This window comes from Triturus cristatus, chromosome 6, assembly GCF_964204655.1.
Source record: "Triturus cristatus chromosome 6, aTriCri1.1, whole genome shotgun sequence".
Lineage (NCBI taxonomy): Eukaryota > Metazoa > Chordata > Amphibia > Caudata > Salamandridae > Triturus > Triturus cristatus.
Window position 1 is genome coordinate 328,549,509 of NC_140589.1, and position 16,257 is coordinate 328,565,765.

A 16,257-nucleotide genomic window follows, 5' to 3' on the forward strand; every position below is an offset into this window, starting at 1 on the left:
AATCACTGTACATATGTACAACCCATTCGCATCCCCATCCGAAATAGCAAACTTCTTACGAAGATACTGCCAGTCAATAAGAGCGGGTAGTGAACTTAAAAATGAATGAGGGATTTGGAATGGGAAGAGGAGGTTTATGTGCATCCTAGAGGCAGATGAGGAAGGGATAGGAGGAACGAAACACCCCCCCCCCTCAACTTCACAATAGGACCAAACAGAGGCTTCCTTTATTACCCTGGACAACCTAACTTCTGTAGAGCATGCTTACAATTTGGGCACAGTAAGGAATGGTGCCCAGGAGACATATGTAGAAACTGCGGGAGGAAGGGACACATGGCCCCAGATTGTACCGCACCCAAAAAATGTAACTTATGCGGAGGAAATAATCACCTGTATAAGAACTGCCCACGCAGAGAAATGCCTAGCGTAAAAGAACCGTTAGGAGAAAAGAAAAACCAGAATACAAAGACAGAGACGGAAAATTCAAAAGAAGCAGACAAAGACATAGGGAAAAGCAAGGAAACAGATAGACAAAAGACAGACACCTTAGAACAACAAGACACACCCCCACACACAAACAAAACACCACAGACACAGGAAAACGACACGCAAACACAGACTCCCACACAAACAATTCAAGAAACACAGTAGGAGTGCCAAACCAACACAAACCTCACTAAACAAAAGCAACCTATCAGACTCAGATTCAGAAACCACAATAAATACACAGAGACCAGAAAGAGAAGCTAAAAGATACTCAGGGAGACAAATAGCCAAAAACCTAAAAAGAAAAGAAAAAAAAAAGAGGGCTACCAGTCTCAGACGAAACAATGCAAAAAGTCTATGGACAACGGGAAACCTTGGAGCTTTTCAACGCAAACAGTTTGCCACCAAAGATTGTGTCAATGTTGCATTGGAAAAAATGATGACCTTTTACTATGTAGATGAAACACACATCTAGATGGAAAAACTGATAGTTTTTTGCCTGCGTACATCACCTAGTCATGTTTAAACGTACACCACCCTAAATGGGATTGGTTAAACTGTATCTGTAAACAAAACAAATGTTCTAAATAAAGTATATTTAAAAAAAAAAAATCTAAAAAAAAATCTGTTCTTATCAGTTTAATATCTGATACGTCCTCTATCTGGGGACCATATATTAAATTGATTTTTGGAACAGGGAGATGGATTAGGAGCTTGCTCTGTCCACTCCACGCATCAACCTGGTATTGCAGTACCTCCAGGAATGGTGCACTTCCCCACCCGGGGAAAACAATGCTGTTGAAAGATAGATGAGAAAACGAAAGTAGCGCTTCACTACCAAACCCTGTAAAGTGGCGCTACTGTGTTTGCGTGAGAATAAAACCACCCTGGTCACCCTGTCTTGCTTTATTTATTTTATTTTATTTATCTGCCGCAAACCCACATTATTTATTTATTTATGTATTCTAAACGTTTTCTGGAACTTTCTTTTATTTTTATTTCCTTCTCCATCCAGACGCAGCACTTTGAAAGAGAAAAATGTCAGAAGGAGACTGCTTTACCAGCAACAGAGTTTCATTCGTTTTTGGATCCATTTCACTGGGGAACGAATGGAGCAAGTTTTCCAGCAAGTCAGTAGGATCGAGGTAGAGACAGAAAGAGACGAGGAGAGAGAGAGAGAGAGAGGGAAGGAGGGAGGGAGGGAGGGAGGGAGGGAGGCAGAGAAGTGGACACTGCCCTTGGCTTCTCTGAGCAAAGAAGAAAAATACAGAGTCCTTTTCCTTATTTGCCCGCCCCGTCCCCGAACGGCCACGCCTTATCTAAAGGCCTTTGGCTACAGGGGAGCAGTGTCCCGGGCAGGCGAGGCGCCGGCCACTTCCTGTCGGGGAGCTGTCCAGGGCATCCTGGCCTGATTCCCAGCATCCCCCGGCTGCCAGGCTTTCCGGCCAGCCGGCTGGAAGCATTGGACAGGAAGGGGCGGGGCATGCAAATACTAGAAAGGGTACAACGTGGGTATGCTAAATGACGCCTAACAAGGCGAGAGCCGAGGAGGACTCTGGGAGCCGGGAGAAGGCCCGAGGCCAGGGCCTCCTTTCTATGGGCACATGCTGAGCTCTCGCTAGGAGTCAGAAAAAGAGGCGAAAGGGCCTCGAGCGACAGTGCAAGGGAAGACCCCGGTCCGGGTCAGCCAGGTAGATTGCTTCGGGAGGTGTGAATTCTGGCACCATTCTGGTTATCGCTTCTCGGCCTTTTGGCTAAGATCAAGTGTAGAAATACACTTGGATTTGGCTAGAGGGCGCCTGAAACTTGGAAACCTGGTAATTGCTGGGCCTTCGCACCACAGCTTGTCCATGTCAAGGCTGCACGGATTAGGGTAAAAAAGTCAAGGCTGGGTGTGAGATGCTCGAGGGACACCTGGGGGAAACTGGGCCTTCGCTCCACGGCTTGTCCGTGGCAAGGCTGCGTGAATCCCGGTTTTGTTCCGAAGGGGCCCACATCTGCACCAAGAGAGATACCTGCTGCACCCAGGACGGAGGGTGCAGACTCCTGGCTTGCCCGGGACCCAGCTGATGCCCAAAACCCGGGGGGCAGTGGGGAAGCCTCTTCACACCGGAAAAAACACCCGCACATAGCTGCGCGGTGTTTTGAAGATCTTTTGACTGAGAGACCCCGAGCGCACTGGCATAGTGCGCGGCTCGGGGTCACTCATTGGAGCCCGCAAATACCCCTATCGGAATCCCTGACCACCCGGTCAAGACACAGGTGAACCAGTAGGCACACTTAGAAGGGGGAGAGGGAGCACAGACAAGGCCAAAAGGAGGGGGAAACCCTGGGCGCACCAGCGGTGCTCGGCCCGGGACACCCCCCCTTTTCTTCAAGCCCAAGAGAATCCTTGGAATTTACCGCGAGCCCCCAGGCGCACAGGACTGTGCACAGCCAGGGGGCACGCCTGCCTCGCAACACCATTCCTGACGAGATTCCTGAAAAGTTACCGCAAGCCCCTAGGCGCACAGGGCTGTGCTCGGCCGGGGTGCACGCCCGCCCGCAGCTCCAGCCCAGACAGGATTTTCGGCAGTATTTGGCGAGCCCCCAGGCGAACTTGCCAGTGCTCGGCCAGGGGCACGCACCCCCCCACAACACAGAGATGGCCCCCACACCAGTACTACAGCAGAGGGAGACAAAAACAAGATTCGAGCCCAAAAACTTTTGATAAAGTAAAGTGAGCCCCCAGGCGCACACAGCACTCTGCAAGGGGGCGCACACACACAAAGCAACATGGCGACGGCAGCACCCAAATTATATGCGGCAGTGGCCGGAGAACACAGAGACTACGCAAACCAGGAGGACACGATAGCAAAAGGTAACACGCCAATGTCGACCATTAGGTTCACCGTTAGGTTTGAAATTGACGAAGGTGCTAAAGAAAAACGCAGCATAAAACACCTCATGGAAATAGTGCTGCGACAGATTTTTAAGAAAGAACCCGCCCAAACCAAATGCATCCAGTATTTTAGAAAGAAAGGGATCTTTGATATAACACTAGCATCTGAAACAGAATATAAAAGTTTCCTGTATAACCTAAACACTAACAGAAATCACCCAGAGATGAAAGGATACATTGCCACAGCAATAACAGTGCCCAGGGAAATCCCACTTAAAGTTCACATGTACAACCCCTTCGCACCAGCAAGTGAGATAGAAATGTTTTTAAACAGATACTGCAGCAAAGTCAGGGGAGGGAATGAACTACGAAACGAATGGGGAGCATGGAATGGAAAGCGAAGATATATGGTGGTACTAGCCCCAGACAGTACAGGTGTGGGGGGGACAAGACACCCACCCCTGAACTTCTCTATTGGCCCAAATAGGGCTTTCCTGTACTACCCAGGGTAACCAATGTTCTATAGGCAATGCCTCCAGTTTGGACACACAAAAGAAGTGTGCACTGGAGACATTTGCAGAAACTGTGGAACAAAAGGCCACAAAGCGCAACGATGCGAGACAGCAAAGAACTGCAACCTATGCGGTACAAAGGACCACCTTTACAAGCAATGCCCTTTAAAGACACAACATAGTACACATGCACCCTCTGACAAGCAAAACGCACCAACCAAAAGAGAAGGGGAAGGAGACAAAGAGGAGACAAAAACAACAAAGCCAGACGGGGTCAGCCCAGACGCAAACACCCAAACAGAAAGCAAAGAAAAATTCTAACACAGAGCAAAGACAATGAGGTCACACACAAACAGGGACGGACTCAAACGACACTGATCTAACTCAAAGTGGCGCCACAACATACACAGTACCAGAGACACAGGAAAGCCAGCAACCAGAGCTGATTATTATCTCACAGCCACTAGAAACACAACACAGCACCACACAAGACAGCGAGGCAAGTCAAGACAAGAGAATTTGTATCGCGCACACATCACTCAGCATGAGTCTCATGGCGCTTGCAGGTTACTCGAGTAGACCCATCTGGCTAATTGACATAGAGCCAGGTTTTCAGCTCCTTACGGAATTTACCGTGTTCTCGAATGCTACGGAGATGAAAAGGCATTTTGTTCCAGAGCGATGGTGCCAGAAAGGAAAACGAACGGCCTCCTTGTCTGACTGTGTTTATTCTCAGAGGAGTTAACAATGCCGCATCACTGGAACGTAGCGTTCTGGACGGGTGATACCACTGCAGCTTCTGACACCAATATTTTGGACGGATTCCATGCATAGACTTATGCGTAAGACACAGCACTTTAAAGCGGACTCGCTTTTTAATCGGGAGCCAGTGGAGAGTATTAAGGCATGCTGCGGAAGGTGATCTGTATGGACGGTTGAGAACCAGTCTTGCAGCTGTGTTCTGTAAAACCTGGAGTTTGCCTATAAGATCTTCATTTATTGACAGCAGTAGTGCGTTTCCATAGTCCATTCTGTTTGTTATCAGACCTTGTGTCAAAGGTTTACGTGCCTCCATAGGGAGCCATCGAAAGACCTTTCTAAGACTGCGCATGACACCAAAACAGGTGCCGATAACGTGTTTAACATGGCTACGCATGGATAGACAGTCATCCAAGTGAAACCCAAAATTGCGGACTGTGTTTTTTGGAGCAGGACAGAGTCCAAGTCCAGGAGGCCACCAGTCATGAGACCAATGGTTGCTGGCTTTACCAAAGAGCATAATCTCCGATTTGGCCCCGTTTAGCTGGAGATGATTGAGACTCATCCATTTGTCAACATTTATAAGACAGTCTTTAAAACGCTTTTTAGTATTGCTTAGGTTGGGACCTAGGGTGATCAGAATCTGCGTGTCATCAGCGTAGGATATGACATCGAAACCGTGCGATCTGATCACCCCAGCCAAAGGGGTCATATATAGGTTAAAAAGCGTGGGGCTCAGGATGGAGCCTTGTGGAACTCCCATTTTTACTGGTCTCGCACAGGAAAGAAAATTTCCCATCTGGACAGTGGTGGTGCGTTCAGACAGGTAGCTGCTGAACCATTTCAGGGCACTTCCCCTGACACCAACCTCCCACAACCTTTGTTCAAGGATTATATGGGAGATGGTGTCAAAGGCAGCAGATAGGTCGAGCAGGACAAGAATGGCCGATTGGTGTTTATCTAGGGTCAATCTGATATTATCCATAACCTCAACCAGTGCCGTTTCTGTGCTGTGTGCTGCCCTGAAGCCAGATTGAGAGGGGTCTAGGAGATCATGCCTCTCCAAATGGCCCACCAGTTGCTGGTTTATAATAGATTCTAGTATTTTTCCAAAATAGGGAAGCAGTGAAATTGGACGATAGTTCAAAAGCACCTTAGGATCAGCAGTTGGCTTCTTTAAAATTGGTCTAACACTGGCTACCTTCCAAGCACACACAATGCTACCTACACCTAAAAGAACAGAAGAAACATGCACAACAGAGGAAGAAGGGGAAAAGACCCTGTCAAACAAGCAGAGAAAATCACAAAGGCTTAAAAAACACATAGACATGGAAATAGAACACAACAATCAGGAAGAGGAAGAAAACACAATGATAGAAGAAACGCCTAGTAACGACAAATTAGCAGCAGAAAAAGAATACGCAAAAATCTGTGAGCAAAACGACAGACACCATCAGAGAATCCTAAAAAGGAAAACAAACAAAACACTACAATACACAGAGGAAGCCTTACAGATCAGGAACAAAAGGAAAAACTCTACACAAAAAAATGACAATCCCATTGAGGGACTAGAGGGCCTCATTTCCTTTGACAGCCCAACAAATAGGTTCAGCAGCCTGGCAAGTCTCACCGATGCAGAAGGCATCAACCTATCAGGCCTGACTGAAGCGCTACAACAAACTTTATCATCTCCCACTAGTGAGATGGATACAGAGGCTATGTTAGTTCTAGACCCCTTTTTAGGAAGTGAGGAAGAGATCTGCAACTCCAACCAAAAAGGGGAAGAAATGCAAAGTGGAAACTGGAAAGGAAATGGAAAAGGAAAAACAAACTAAGACAGAATATGGCTCACACCCTCTACGTTCTCATGGCTATCGTAATAGCCACCCTAAATGTTAGCGGTCTAAAGCAAACCAACAAAAGAGCATCTGTACTAGAATATTGCAAATTACTAAACGCTGACATTATTTGCCTACAAGAATGCCATCTACCATTTAATTATAACTACTCCTTCTTACAGGAGGAATGGGACCTGGGCCCATCCATATGGTCAGGGGGCGGAAACAAAAACGCAGGGTTATGTTTTCTGTTCAAAAGCCACCAGTTCTCCATTGTAAAGCAAGAAAACATAGAACATGGGAGGGCAGTTATGCTACACATTTACTACCAGGGACAACATTTACATTTACATCAAACATATACCTTAGATAAGTCCTCAAAGAAACTCCGTGAGATAATCACTAACCTTAACCTGCAAGATTCATTTACACTTTGTAACCCAAACACTACAGGCTACACTTGGATCTCTGACGATGGAAACACAGTCTCTAGAATAGACCTTATCCTAACCTCAGAAAACATCAAATGTATTACCTCTGAACTACAAGATAGCTGCCTATCAGACCACCAAACCCTGCTAACAGAAGTGTCAATCCCTAATATGGGCAGGAAAAGTAGTGCCTATTGGAAACTGAACACTTCCCTCCTACAAACCCAAGATATTCAGGAAGCCTTCATAGAACAATATGAAATGTGGAGAGCAAAAAAGAGAAAGTTCCCATCACTACAAGAATTGTGGGAATATGTAAAAATACAAACAAAAACCTTCTTTTCAAGAAAAGGTAAAGAAATAGCGATGGAGAAAAGACTAGAATATAACGAACTACAAGACACCCTCACAAACCTCATGGAATTGCAGGACACAGGGATACAGGTCTCAGAGGACATTAAAAAGACTAAGGCAGATATTAGAAATTGGTTCACCAAAAAGGGAAAGGAAACCATGTTTAACTCACGCATCCTCAAGTATGAAGAGGACAAAAAGTGTAACTCCTTCTTCTTTAAAAAAGCTAAAACAAACCACACACCCATAGAAGAGCTTCTGGATGCACAAGGCACAACGTCAAAAGGCCAAAAGGACATAGAACGGATTGTTCCTGAATTCTTCTTCGGCCTCTTCTCACAGAAAAATTCGGATGAAACTGCAGGTGATGAATTACTAGAATGCTATGATAAAGGTTTATCCCTCGAAGAAAAAGAATTCCTACAAAGGCCCTTTACAGGAGAGGAATTCCTAAATATAATACAGAAAGCGCCAAAAAACTCCGCCCCAGGTCAAGATGGCCTACGGGAGTTTTACAAAACTTTCTGGAAGGTCATAGCAAGAGACCTTATTGAAATGATCTCTCAATGTGTGGAAAGGAAATCTTTTCCACCCACATTTACACAGGGAACAGTAAGACTAATCCACAAAAAGGGAGACATCAACAACATAAAAAATTGGAGACCAATAACTTTACTAAATGTGGATAGCAAAATATATAGCAAATGCATAAGAAATAGAATAAAAAGGGTTTTAAAAACTGTGATCGAACCAGATCAGACCTGTGCAGTGCCAGGCAGGAAGATCTGGGACAGCCTCATTACCATCCGGGACGCTATCAACAGAGCTTTAGAAGAAGGTAACCCGCTAGGGGTTTTATCACTAGACCTACAAAAAGCCTTCGATAGTGTCTCACATGCCTACCTAATCAAAGTCTTACACAAAATGGGATTCCCTACAGTGTTTACTGAAATGATCCAAATGTTATATGCAAGCGCAACTAGCAACATAATTGTCAATGGGACACTTACTACAGAAGTGCACATAAAATCAGGAGTACGCCAAGGATGCCCCCTCTCTCCAGCTCTTTTTGTGTGCGCCTTAGAACCACTACTCTGCAGATTAAGGAAAGACAAAATAATCAAGGGCATCTTCGTACAAGGAGCAGATGGAAAACAAGCCAAATGCATCGCATACATGGATGACGTAACTTTGCTATGCCCTGACCCCCCCCTCGGTCAGACGTGTGCTCCTGCATACACACTTCTTTGCACAAGCATCAGGTTTGGTTCTTAACACGGAAAAAAGCACATGCCTCACGATAGGAAACTGGAACAACTTGGCAAAACTAGCGGTGAAAGTTACAAAACAACCCACAAAAATCCTGGGAATAACCTTCTCACAAGACCCAGAAGGGAAAGAAAATTGGCCCCCGTCCAGCGCAAGATCAACCAGAAGCTGGGGTTGTGGAAGACAAGAACCCTATCTATGACAGGGAAAACTATGGTCATAAAAGCTGTCATCCTGCCACTCATACTACTGCAAAAAAAAGGATATCCACCGGACAAAACAATGCTCAGAAAACTACAAAAATGCCTGTTTACCTTCTTTTGGAACTCCAAAATGGAGAAGATGAAAAGAACTATGGTATTCAAACACCCAAGAAACGGGGGGAAAAATATGCCAAACTTGTACCTGTACATTTTTACAAACTATTTTTGCCTCTGCCTCAAAGCAATACGAGAAAACAGAAACATAGCAGCCAATTATGTACGTTATGGTGCTGATGACAGTTTCAATAAATTTAAAATACTACAAAGAGACAATACTATACCGGTTGCTTTTTTTCCCAACAAGCTCTACGCCTGCCTGGAACCCTTCATAAGGATGCTACAGCTTCTGGAGTTGGACAAACACTGCTTCGAGACAAGAACCCTGCTGAAGAAAGAGCTAGAGCAATTGGAGCAAATGGAGATGGTTAACAACCTACCAGAAAAACTCTCCAAACTGGTTTGGGAAAAAACAAGCCACGTAGACATTACAAACTCGCAAAAAGACATTTCATGGTTGGCAGTCTCCAATGCCTTATCAGTGAAGGCCTTCCAACACAGGCGGGGACTAGCAAAATCTGCAAAATGCCCGAGACCAGATTGCCCAGGAGAAGAAACAACAATGCATTTCTTATGGAACTGTCATTTTGCCAAAAGGACATAGAACGGATTGTTCCTGAATTCTTCTTCGGCCTCTTCTCACAGAAAAATTCGGATGAAACTGCAGGTGATGAATTACTTGAATGCTATGATAAAGGTTTATCCCTCGAAGAAAAAGAATTCCTACAAAGGCCCTTTACAGGAGAGGAATTCCTAAATATAATACAGAAAGCGCCAAAAAACTCCGCCCCAGGTCAAGATGGCCTACGGGAGTTTTACAAAACTTTCTGGAAGGTCATAGCAAGAGACCTTATTGAAATGATCTCTCAATGTGTGGAAAGGAAATCTTTTCCACCCACATTTACACAGGGAACAGTAAGACTAATCCACAAAAAGGGAGACATCAACAACATAAAAAATTGGAGACCAATAACTTTACTAAATGTGGATAGCAAAATATATAGCAAATGCATAAGAAATAGAATAAAAAGGGTTTTAAAAACTGTGATCGAACCAGATCAGACCTGTGCAGTGCCAGGCAGGAAGATCTGGGACAGCCTCATTACCATCCGGGACGCTATCAACCGAGCTTTAGAAGAAGGTAACCCGCTAGGGGTTTTATCACTAGACCTACAAAAAGCCTTCGATAGTGTCTCACATGCCTACCTAATCAAAGTCTTACACAAAATGGGATTCCCTACAGTGTTTACTGAAATGATCCAAATGTTATATGCAAGCGCAACTAGCAACATAATTGTCAATGGGACACTTACTACAGAAGTGCACATAAAATCAGGAGTACGCCAAGGATGCCCCCTCTCTCCAGCTCTTTTTGTGTGCGCCTTAGAACCACTACTCTGCAGATTAAGGAAAGACAAAATAATCAAGGGCATCTTCGTACAAGGAGCAGATGGAAAACAAGCCAAATGCATCGCATACATGGATGACGTAACTTTGCTATGCCCTGACCCCCCCTCGGTCAGACGTGTGCTCCTGCATACACACTTCTTTGCACAAGCATCAGGTTTGGTTCTTAACACGGAAAAAAGCACATGCCTCACGATAGGAAACTGGAACAACTTGGCAAAACTAGCGGTGAAAGTTACAAAACAACCCACAAAAATCCTGGGAATAACCTTCTCACAAGACCCAGAAGGGAAAGAAAATTGGCCCCCGTCCAGCGCAAGATCAACCAGAAGCTGGGGTAGTGGAAGACAAGAACCCTATCTATGACAGGGAAAACTATGGTCATAAAAGCTGTCATCCTGCCACTCATACTACTGCAAAAAAAAGGATATCCACCGGACAAAACAATGCTCAGAAAACTACAAAAATGCCTGTTTACCTTCTTTTGGAACTCCAAAATGGAGAAGATGAAAAGAACTATGGTATTCAAACACCCAAGAAACGGGGGGAAAAATATGCCAAACTTGTACCTGTACATTTTTACAAACTATTTTTGCCTCTGCCTCAAAGCAATACGAGAAAACAGAAACATAGCAGCCAATTATGTACGTTATGGTGCTGATGACAGTTTCAATAAATTTAAAATACTACAAAGAGACAATACTATACCGGTTGCTTTTTTTCCCAACAAGCTCTACGCCTGCCTGGAACCCTTCATAAGGATGCTACAGCTTCTGGAGTTGGACAAACACTGCTTCGAGACAAGAACCCTGCTGAAGAAAGAGCTAGAGCAATTGGAGCAAATGGAGATGGTTAACAACCTACCAGAAAAACTCTCCAAACTGGTTTGGGAAAAAACAAGCCACGTAGACATTACAAACTCGCAAAAAGACATTTCATGGTTGGCAGTCTCCAATGCCTTATCAGTGAAGGCCTTCCAACACAGGCGGGGACTAGCAAAATCTGCAAAATGCCCGAGACCAGATTGCCCAGGAGAAGAAACAACAATGCATTTCTTATGGAACTGTCATTTTGCCAAAAGGACATAGAACGGATTGTTCCTGAATTCTTCTTCGGCCTCTTCTCACAGAAAAATTCGGATGAAACTGCAGGTGATGAATTACTTGAATGCTATGATAAAGGTTTATCCCTCGAAGAAAAAGAATTCCTACAAAGGCCCTTTACAGGAGAGGAATTCCTAAATATAATACAGAAAGCGCCAAAAAACTCCGCCCCAGGTCAAGATGGCCTACGGGAGTTTTACAAAACTTTCTGGAAGGTCATAGCAAGAGACCTTATTGAAATGATCTCTCAATGTGTGGAAAGGAAATCTTTTCCACCCACATTTACACAGGGAACAGTAAGACTAATCCACAAAAAGGGAGACATCAACAACATAAAAAATTGGAGACCAATAACTTTACTAAATGTGGATAGCAAAATATATAGCAAATGCATAAGAAATAGAATAAAAAGGGTTTTAAAAACTGTGATCGAACCAGATCAGACCTGTGCAGTGCCAGGCAGGAAGATCTGGGACAGCCTCATTACCATCCGGGACGCTATCAACCGAGCTTTAGAAGAAGGTAACCCGCTAGGGGTTTTATCACTAGACCTACAAAAAGCCTTCGATAGTGTCTCACATGCCTACCTAATCAAAGTCTTACACAAAATGGGATTCCCTACAGTGTTTACTGAAATGATCCAAATGTTATATGCAAGCGCAACTAGCAACATAATTGTCAATGGGACACTTACTACAGAAGTGCACATAAAATCAGGAGTACGCCAAGGATGCCCCCTCTCTCCAGCTCTTTTTGTGTGCGCCTTAGAACCACTACTCTGCAGATTAAGGAAAGACAAAATAATCAAGGGCATCTTCGTACAAGGAGCAGATGGAAAACAAGCCAAATGCATCGCATACATGGATGACGTAACTTTGCTATGCCCTGACCCCCCCTCGGTCAGACGTGTGCTCCTGCATACACACTTCTTTGCACAAGCATCAGGTTTGGTTCTTAACACGGAAAAAAGCACATGCCTCACGATAGGAAACTGGAACAACTTGGCAAAACTAGCGGTGAAAGTTACAAAACAACCCACAAAAATCCTGGGAATAACCTTCTCACAAGACCCAGAAGGGAAAGAAAATTGGCCCCCGTCCAGCGCAAGATCAACCAGAAGCTGGGGTTGTGGAAGACAAGAACCCTATCTATGACAGGGAAAACTATGGTCATAAAAGCTGTCATCCTGCCACTCATACTACTGCAAAAAAAAGGATATCCACCGGACAAAACAATGCTCAGAAAACTACAAAAATGCCTGTTTACCTTCTTTTGGAACTCCAAAATGGAGAAGATGAAAAGAACTATGGTATTCAAACACCCAAGAAACGGGGGGAAAAATATGCCAAACTTGTACCTGTACATTTTTACAAACTATTTTTGCCTCTGCCTCAAAGCAATACGAGAAAACAGAAACATAGCAGCCAATTATGTACGTTATGGTGCTGATGACAGTTTCAATAAATGTAAAATACTACAAAGAGACAATACTATACCGGTTGCTTTTTTTCCCAACAAGCTCTACGCCTGCCTGGAACCCTTCATAAGGATGCTACAGCTTCTGGAGTTGGACAAACACTGCTTCGAGACAAGAACCCTGCTGAAGAAAGAGCTAGAGCAATTGGAGCAAATGGAGATGGTTAACAACCTACCAGAAAAACTCTCCAAACTGGTTTGGGAAAAAACAAGCCACGTAGACATTACAAACTCGCAAAAAGACATTTCATGGTTGGCAGTCTCCAATGCCTTATCAGTGAAGGCCTTCCAACACAGGCGGGGACTAGCAAAATCTGCAAAATGCCCGAGACCAGATTGCCCAGGAGAAGAAACAACAATGCATTTCTTATGGAACTGTCATTTTGCCAAAGATTTTTGGGACAAACTAAAAATGTTTATTAAACAAATAACCACGCTAGAAAGCTTGAATTATGAACCTGTACTATATGGCATACGAGGCCCACTGTCAAAAAATAAAGACAGAGCCCTATGGAAAATACTTAGTTGTGCAAAAGAAAGTCTATGGATAGCTAGAAACCTACTATTATTTAAACATAAAAAACTTGAAGTAAAAGACGTCACTCACATGTGCCTAGACAAGGTTATGCTGTTTCACTATGTTGATATAAAACGCCAGGGTAAAGAAATAGCAGAGAAAAAATGGAAACAGGAGAAATGGGCAGAATGGGTTATGTAAACACAGCTTCTTTTTAATATAAAAGTGAGAGCCTTATGAGTCAAATCTTGATGGAAAACTGGTAGGCCGGTTCCTGCGTGCATCCCCCTACACAGGTTATACTGCAAAACCACCCTATGTGACTGGTTAAATTGTATATGTGCTCTACAAAATTTTAAATAAAGTATTTTTTCAAAAAATAAAAATCTGTTCTTATCAGTTTAATATCTGATACGTCCTCTATCTGGGGACCATATATTAAATAGATTTTTGGAACAGGGAGATGGAATAGGAGCTTGCTCTGTCCACTCCACGCATCAACCTGGTATTGCAGTACATCCAGGAATGGTGCACTTCCCCACCCGGGGAAAACAATGCTGTTGAAAGATAGATGAGAAAACGAAAGTAGCGCTTCACTACCAAACCCTGTAAAGTGGCGCTACTGTGTTTGCGCGAGAATAAAACCACCCTGGTCACCGTGTCTTGCTTTATTTATTTATTTCATTGATCTGCCGCAAACGCGCTTTATTTGTTTATATATTTTTCACGTTTTCTGGAACTTTTTTTGATTTTTATTTCCTTCTCCATCCAGACGCTGCACTTTGGAGGAGAAAAATGTCAGACTGCTTGTCCAGCAACAGAGTTTCATGCATTTTTGGATCCATTTCACTGGGGAACGAATGGAGGAAGTTTTCCAGCAAGTCAGTAGGATAGAGGTAGAGACAGAAAGACGAGGAAAGAGAGGGAGAGAGAGAGGGAGAGGGAGAGGGAGGGAGGGAGGCAGAGAAGTGGGCACTGCCCTTGGCTTCTCTGAGCAAAGAAGGAAAATACAGAGTCCTTTTCCTTCTTTGTGCAAAGGTTGGTCGCACACTGCTCGTCACACCAGCAAGTTGCCCCAAGGAACTGTGGTAAATGTAGTGGCGACGGCGAGTACGCCTATGCCACGATGTATATAGAACAGTATGTGTTGCGTTAGCCATCCCTGGACACGTGTTTCGAGGTAGTTGCCTCTCGTCAGCAGGGAGCAGGTCAGTGTAAGGGGTGCCGCGTGGACTGCCAAAATGTAATTAAAACAGGTCAAGTACCTCTCATGGCGCGCAGGTGCAGATCCAAGGCTCGTCAGCCCGTTGGCTCAAGGGAGCCGTAATAAATTGTGCAAAGGTTGGTCGCACACTGCTCCTCACACCAGCAAGTTGCCCCAAGGAACTGTGGTAAATGTAGTGGCGACGGCGAGTACGCCTATGCCACGATGTATAAAGAACAGTATGTGTTGCGTTAGCCATCCCTGGACACGTGTTTCGAGGTAGTTGCCTCTCGTCAGCAGGGAGCAGGTCAGTGTAAGGGGTGCCGCGTGGACTGCCAAAATGTAATTAAAACAGGTCAAGTACCTCTCATGGCGCGCAGGTGCAGATCCAAGGCTCGTCAGCCCGTTGGCTCAAGGGAGCCGTAATAAATTGTGCAAAGGTTGGTCGCACACTGCTCGTCACACCAGCAAGTTGCCCCAAGGAACTGTGGTAAATGTAGTGGCGACGGTGAGTACGCCTATGCCACGATGTATAAAGAACAGTATGTGTTGCGTTAGCCATCCCTGGACACGTGTTTCGAGGTAGTTGCCTCTCGTCAGCAGGGAGCAGGTCAGTGTAAGGGGTGCCGCGTGGACTGCCAAAATGTAATTAAAACAGGTCAAGTACCTCTCATGGCGCGCAGGTGCAGATCCAAGGCTCGTCAGCCCGTTGGCTCAAGGGAGCCGTAATAAATTGTGCAAAGGTTGGTCGCACACTGCTCCTCACACCAGCAAGTTGCCCCAAGGAACTGTGGTAAATGTAGTGGCGACGGCGAGTACGCCTATGCCACGATGTATAAAGAACAGTATGTGTTGCGTTAGCCATCCCTGGACACGTGTTTCGAGGTAGTTGCCTCTCGTCAGCAGGGAGCAGGTCAGTGTAAGGGGTGCCGCGTGGACTGCCAAAATGTAATTAAAACAGGTCAAGTACCTCTCATGGCGCGCAGGTGCAGATCCAAGGCTCGTCAGCCCGTTGGCTCAAGGGAGCCGTAATAAATTGTGCAAAGGTTGGTCGCACACTGCTCGTCACACCAGCAAGTTGCCCCAAGGAACTGTGGTAAATGTAGTGGCGACGGCGAGTACGCCTATGCCACGATGTATAAAGAACAGTATGTGTTGCGTTAGCCATCCCTGGACACGTGTTTCGAGGTAGTTGCCTCTCGTCAGCAGGGAGCAGGTCAGTGTAAGGGGTGCCGCGTGGACTGCCAAAATGTAATTAAAACAGGTCAAGTACCTCTCATGGCGCGCAGGTGCAGATCCAAGGCTCGTCAGCCCGTTGGTTCAAGGGAGCCGTAATAAATTGTGCAAAGGTTGGTCGCACACTGCTCGTCACACCAGCAAGTTGCCCCAAGGAACTGTGGTAAATGTAGTGGCGACGGCGAGTACGCCTATGCCACGATGTATAAAGAACAGTATGTGTTGCGTTAGCCATCCCTGGACACGTGTTTCGAGGTAGTTGCCTCTCATCAGCAGGGAGCAGGTCAGTGTAAGGGGTGCCGCGTGGACTGCCAAAATGTAATTAAAACAGGTCAAGTACCTCTCATGGCGCGCAGGTGCAGATCCAAGGCTCGTCAGCCCGTTGGCTCAAGGGAGCCGTAAAAAATTGTGCAAAGGTTGGTCACACACTGCTCGTCACACCAGCAAGTTGCCCCAAGGAACTG

General features: G+C 45.2%; 1 non-coding gene and 1 pseudogene across 1 annotated transcript; both read left to right on the plus strand.

The window, feature by feature from the left end:
• The first annotated feature begins 1,080 nt into the window (after positions 1 to 1,080).
• LOC146816853 (U2 spliceosomal RNA) lies at positions 1,081 to 1,263 on the plus strand. Its single transcript, XR_014964926.1, has one exon. It is a non-coding gene; the product is annotated as a U2 spliceosomal RNA (small nuclear RNA).
• Positions 1,264 to 13,717: 12,454 nt separating this feature from the next.
• On the plus strand, positions 13,718 to 13,892 carry LOC146816854 (U2 spliceosomal RNA; annotated as a pseudogene).
• Positions 13,893 to 16,257: the final 2,365 nt, after the last annotated feature.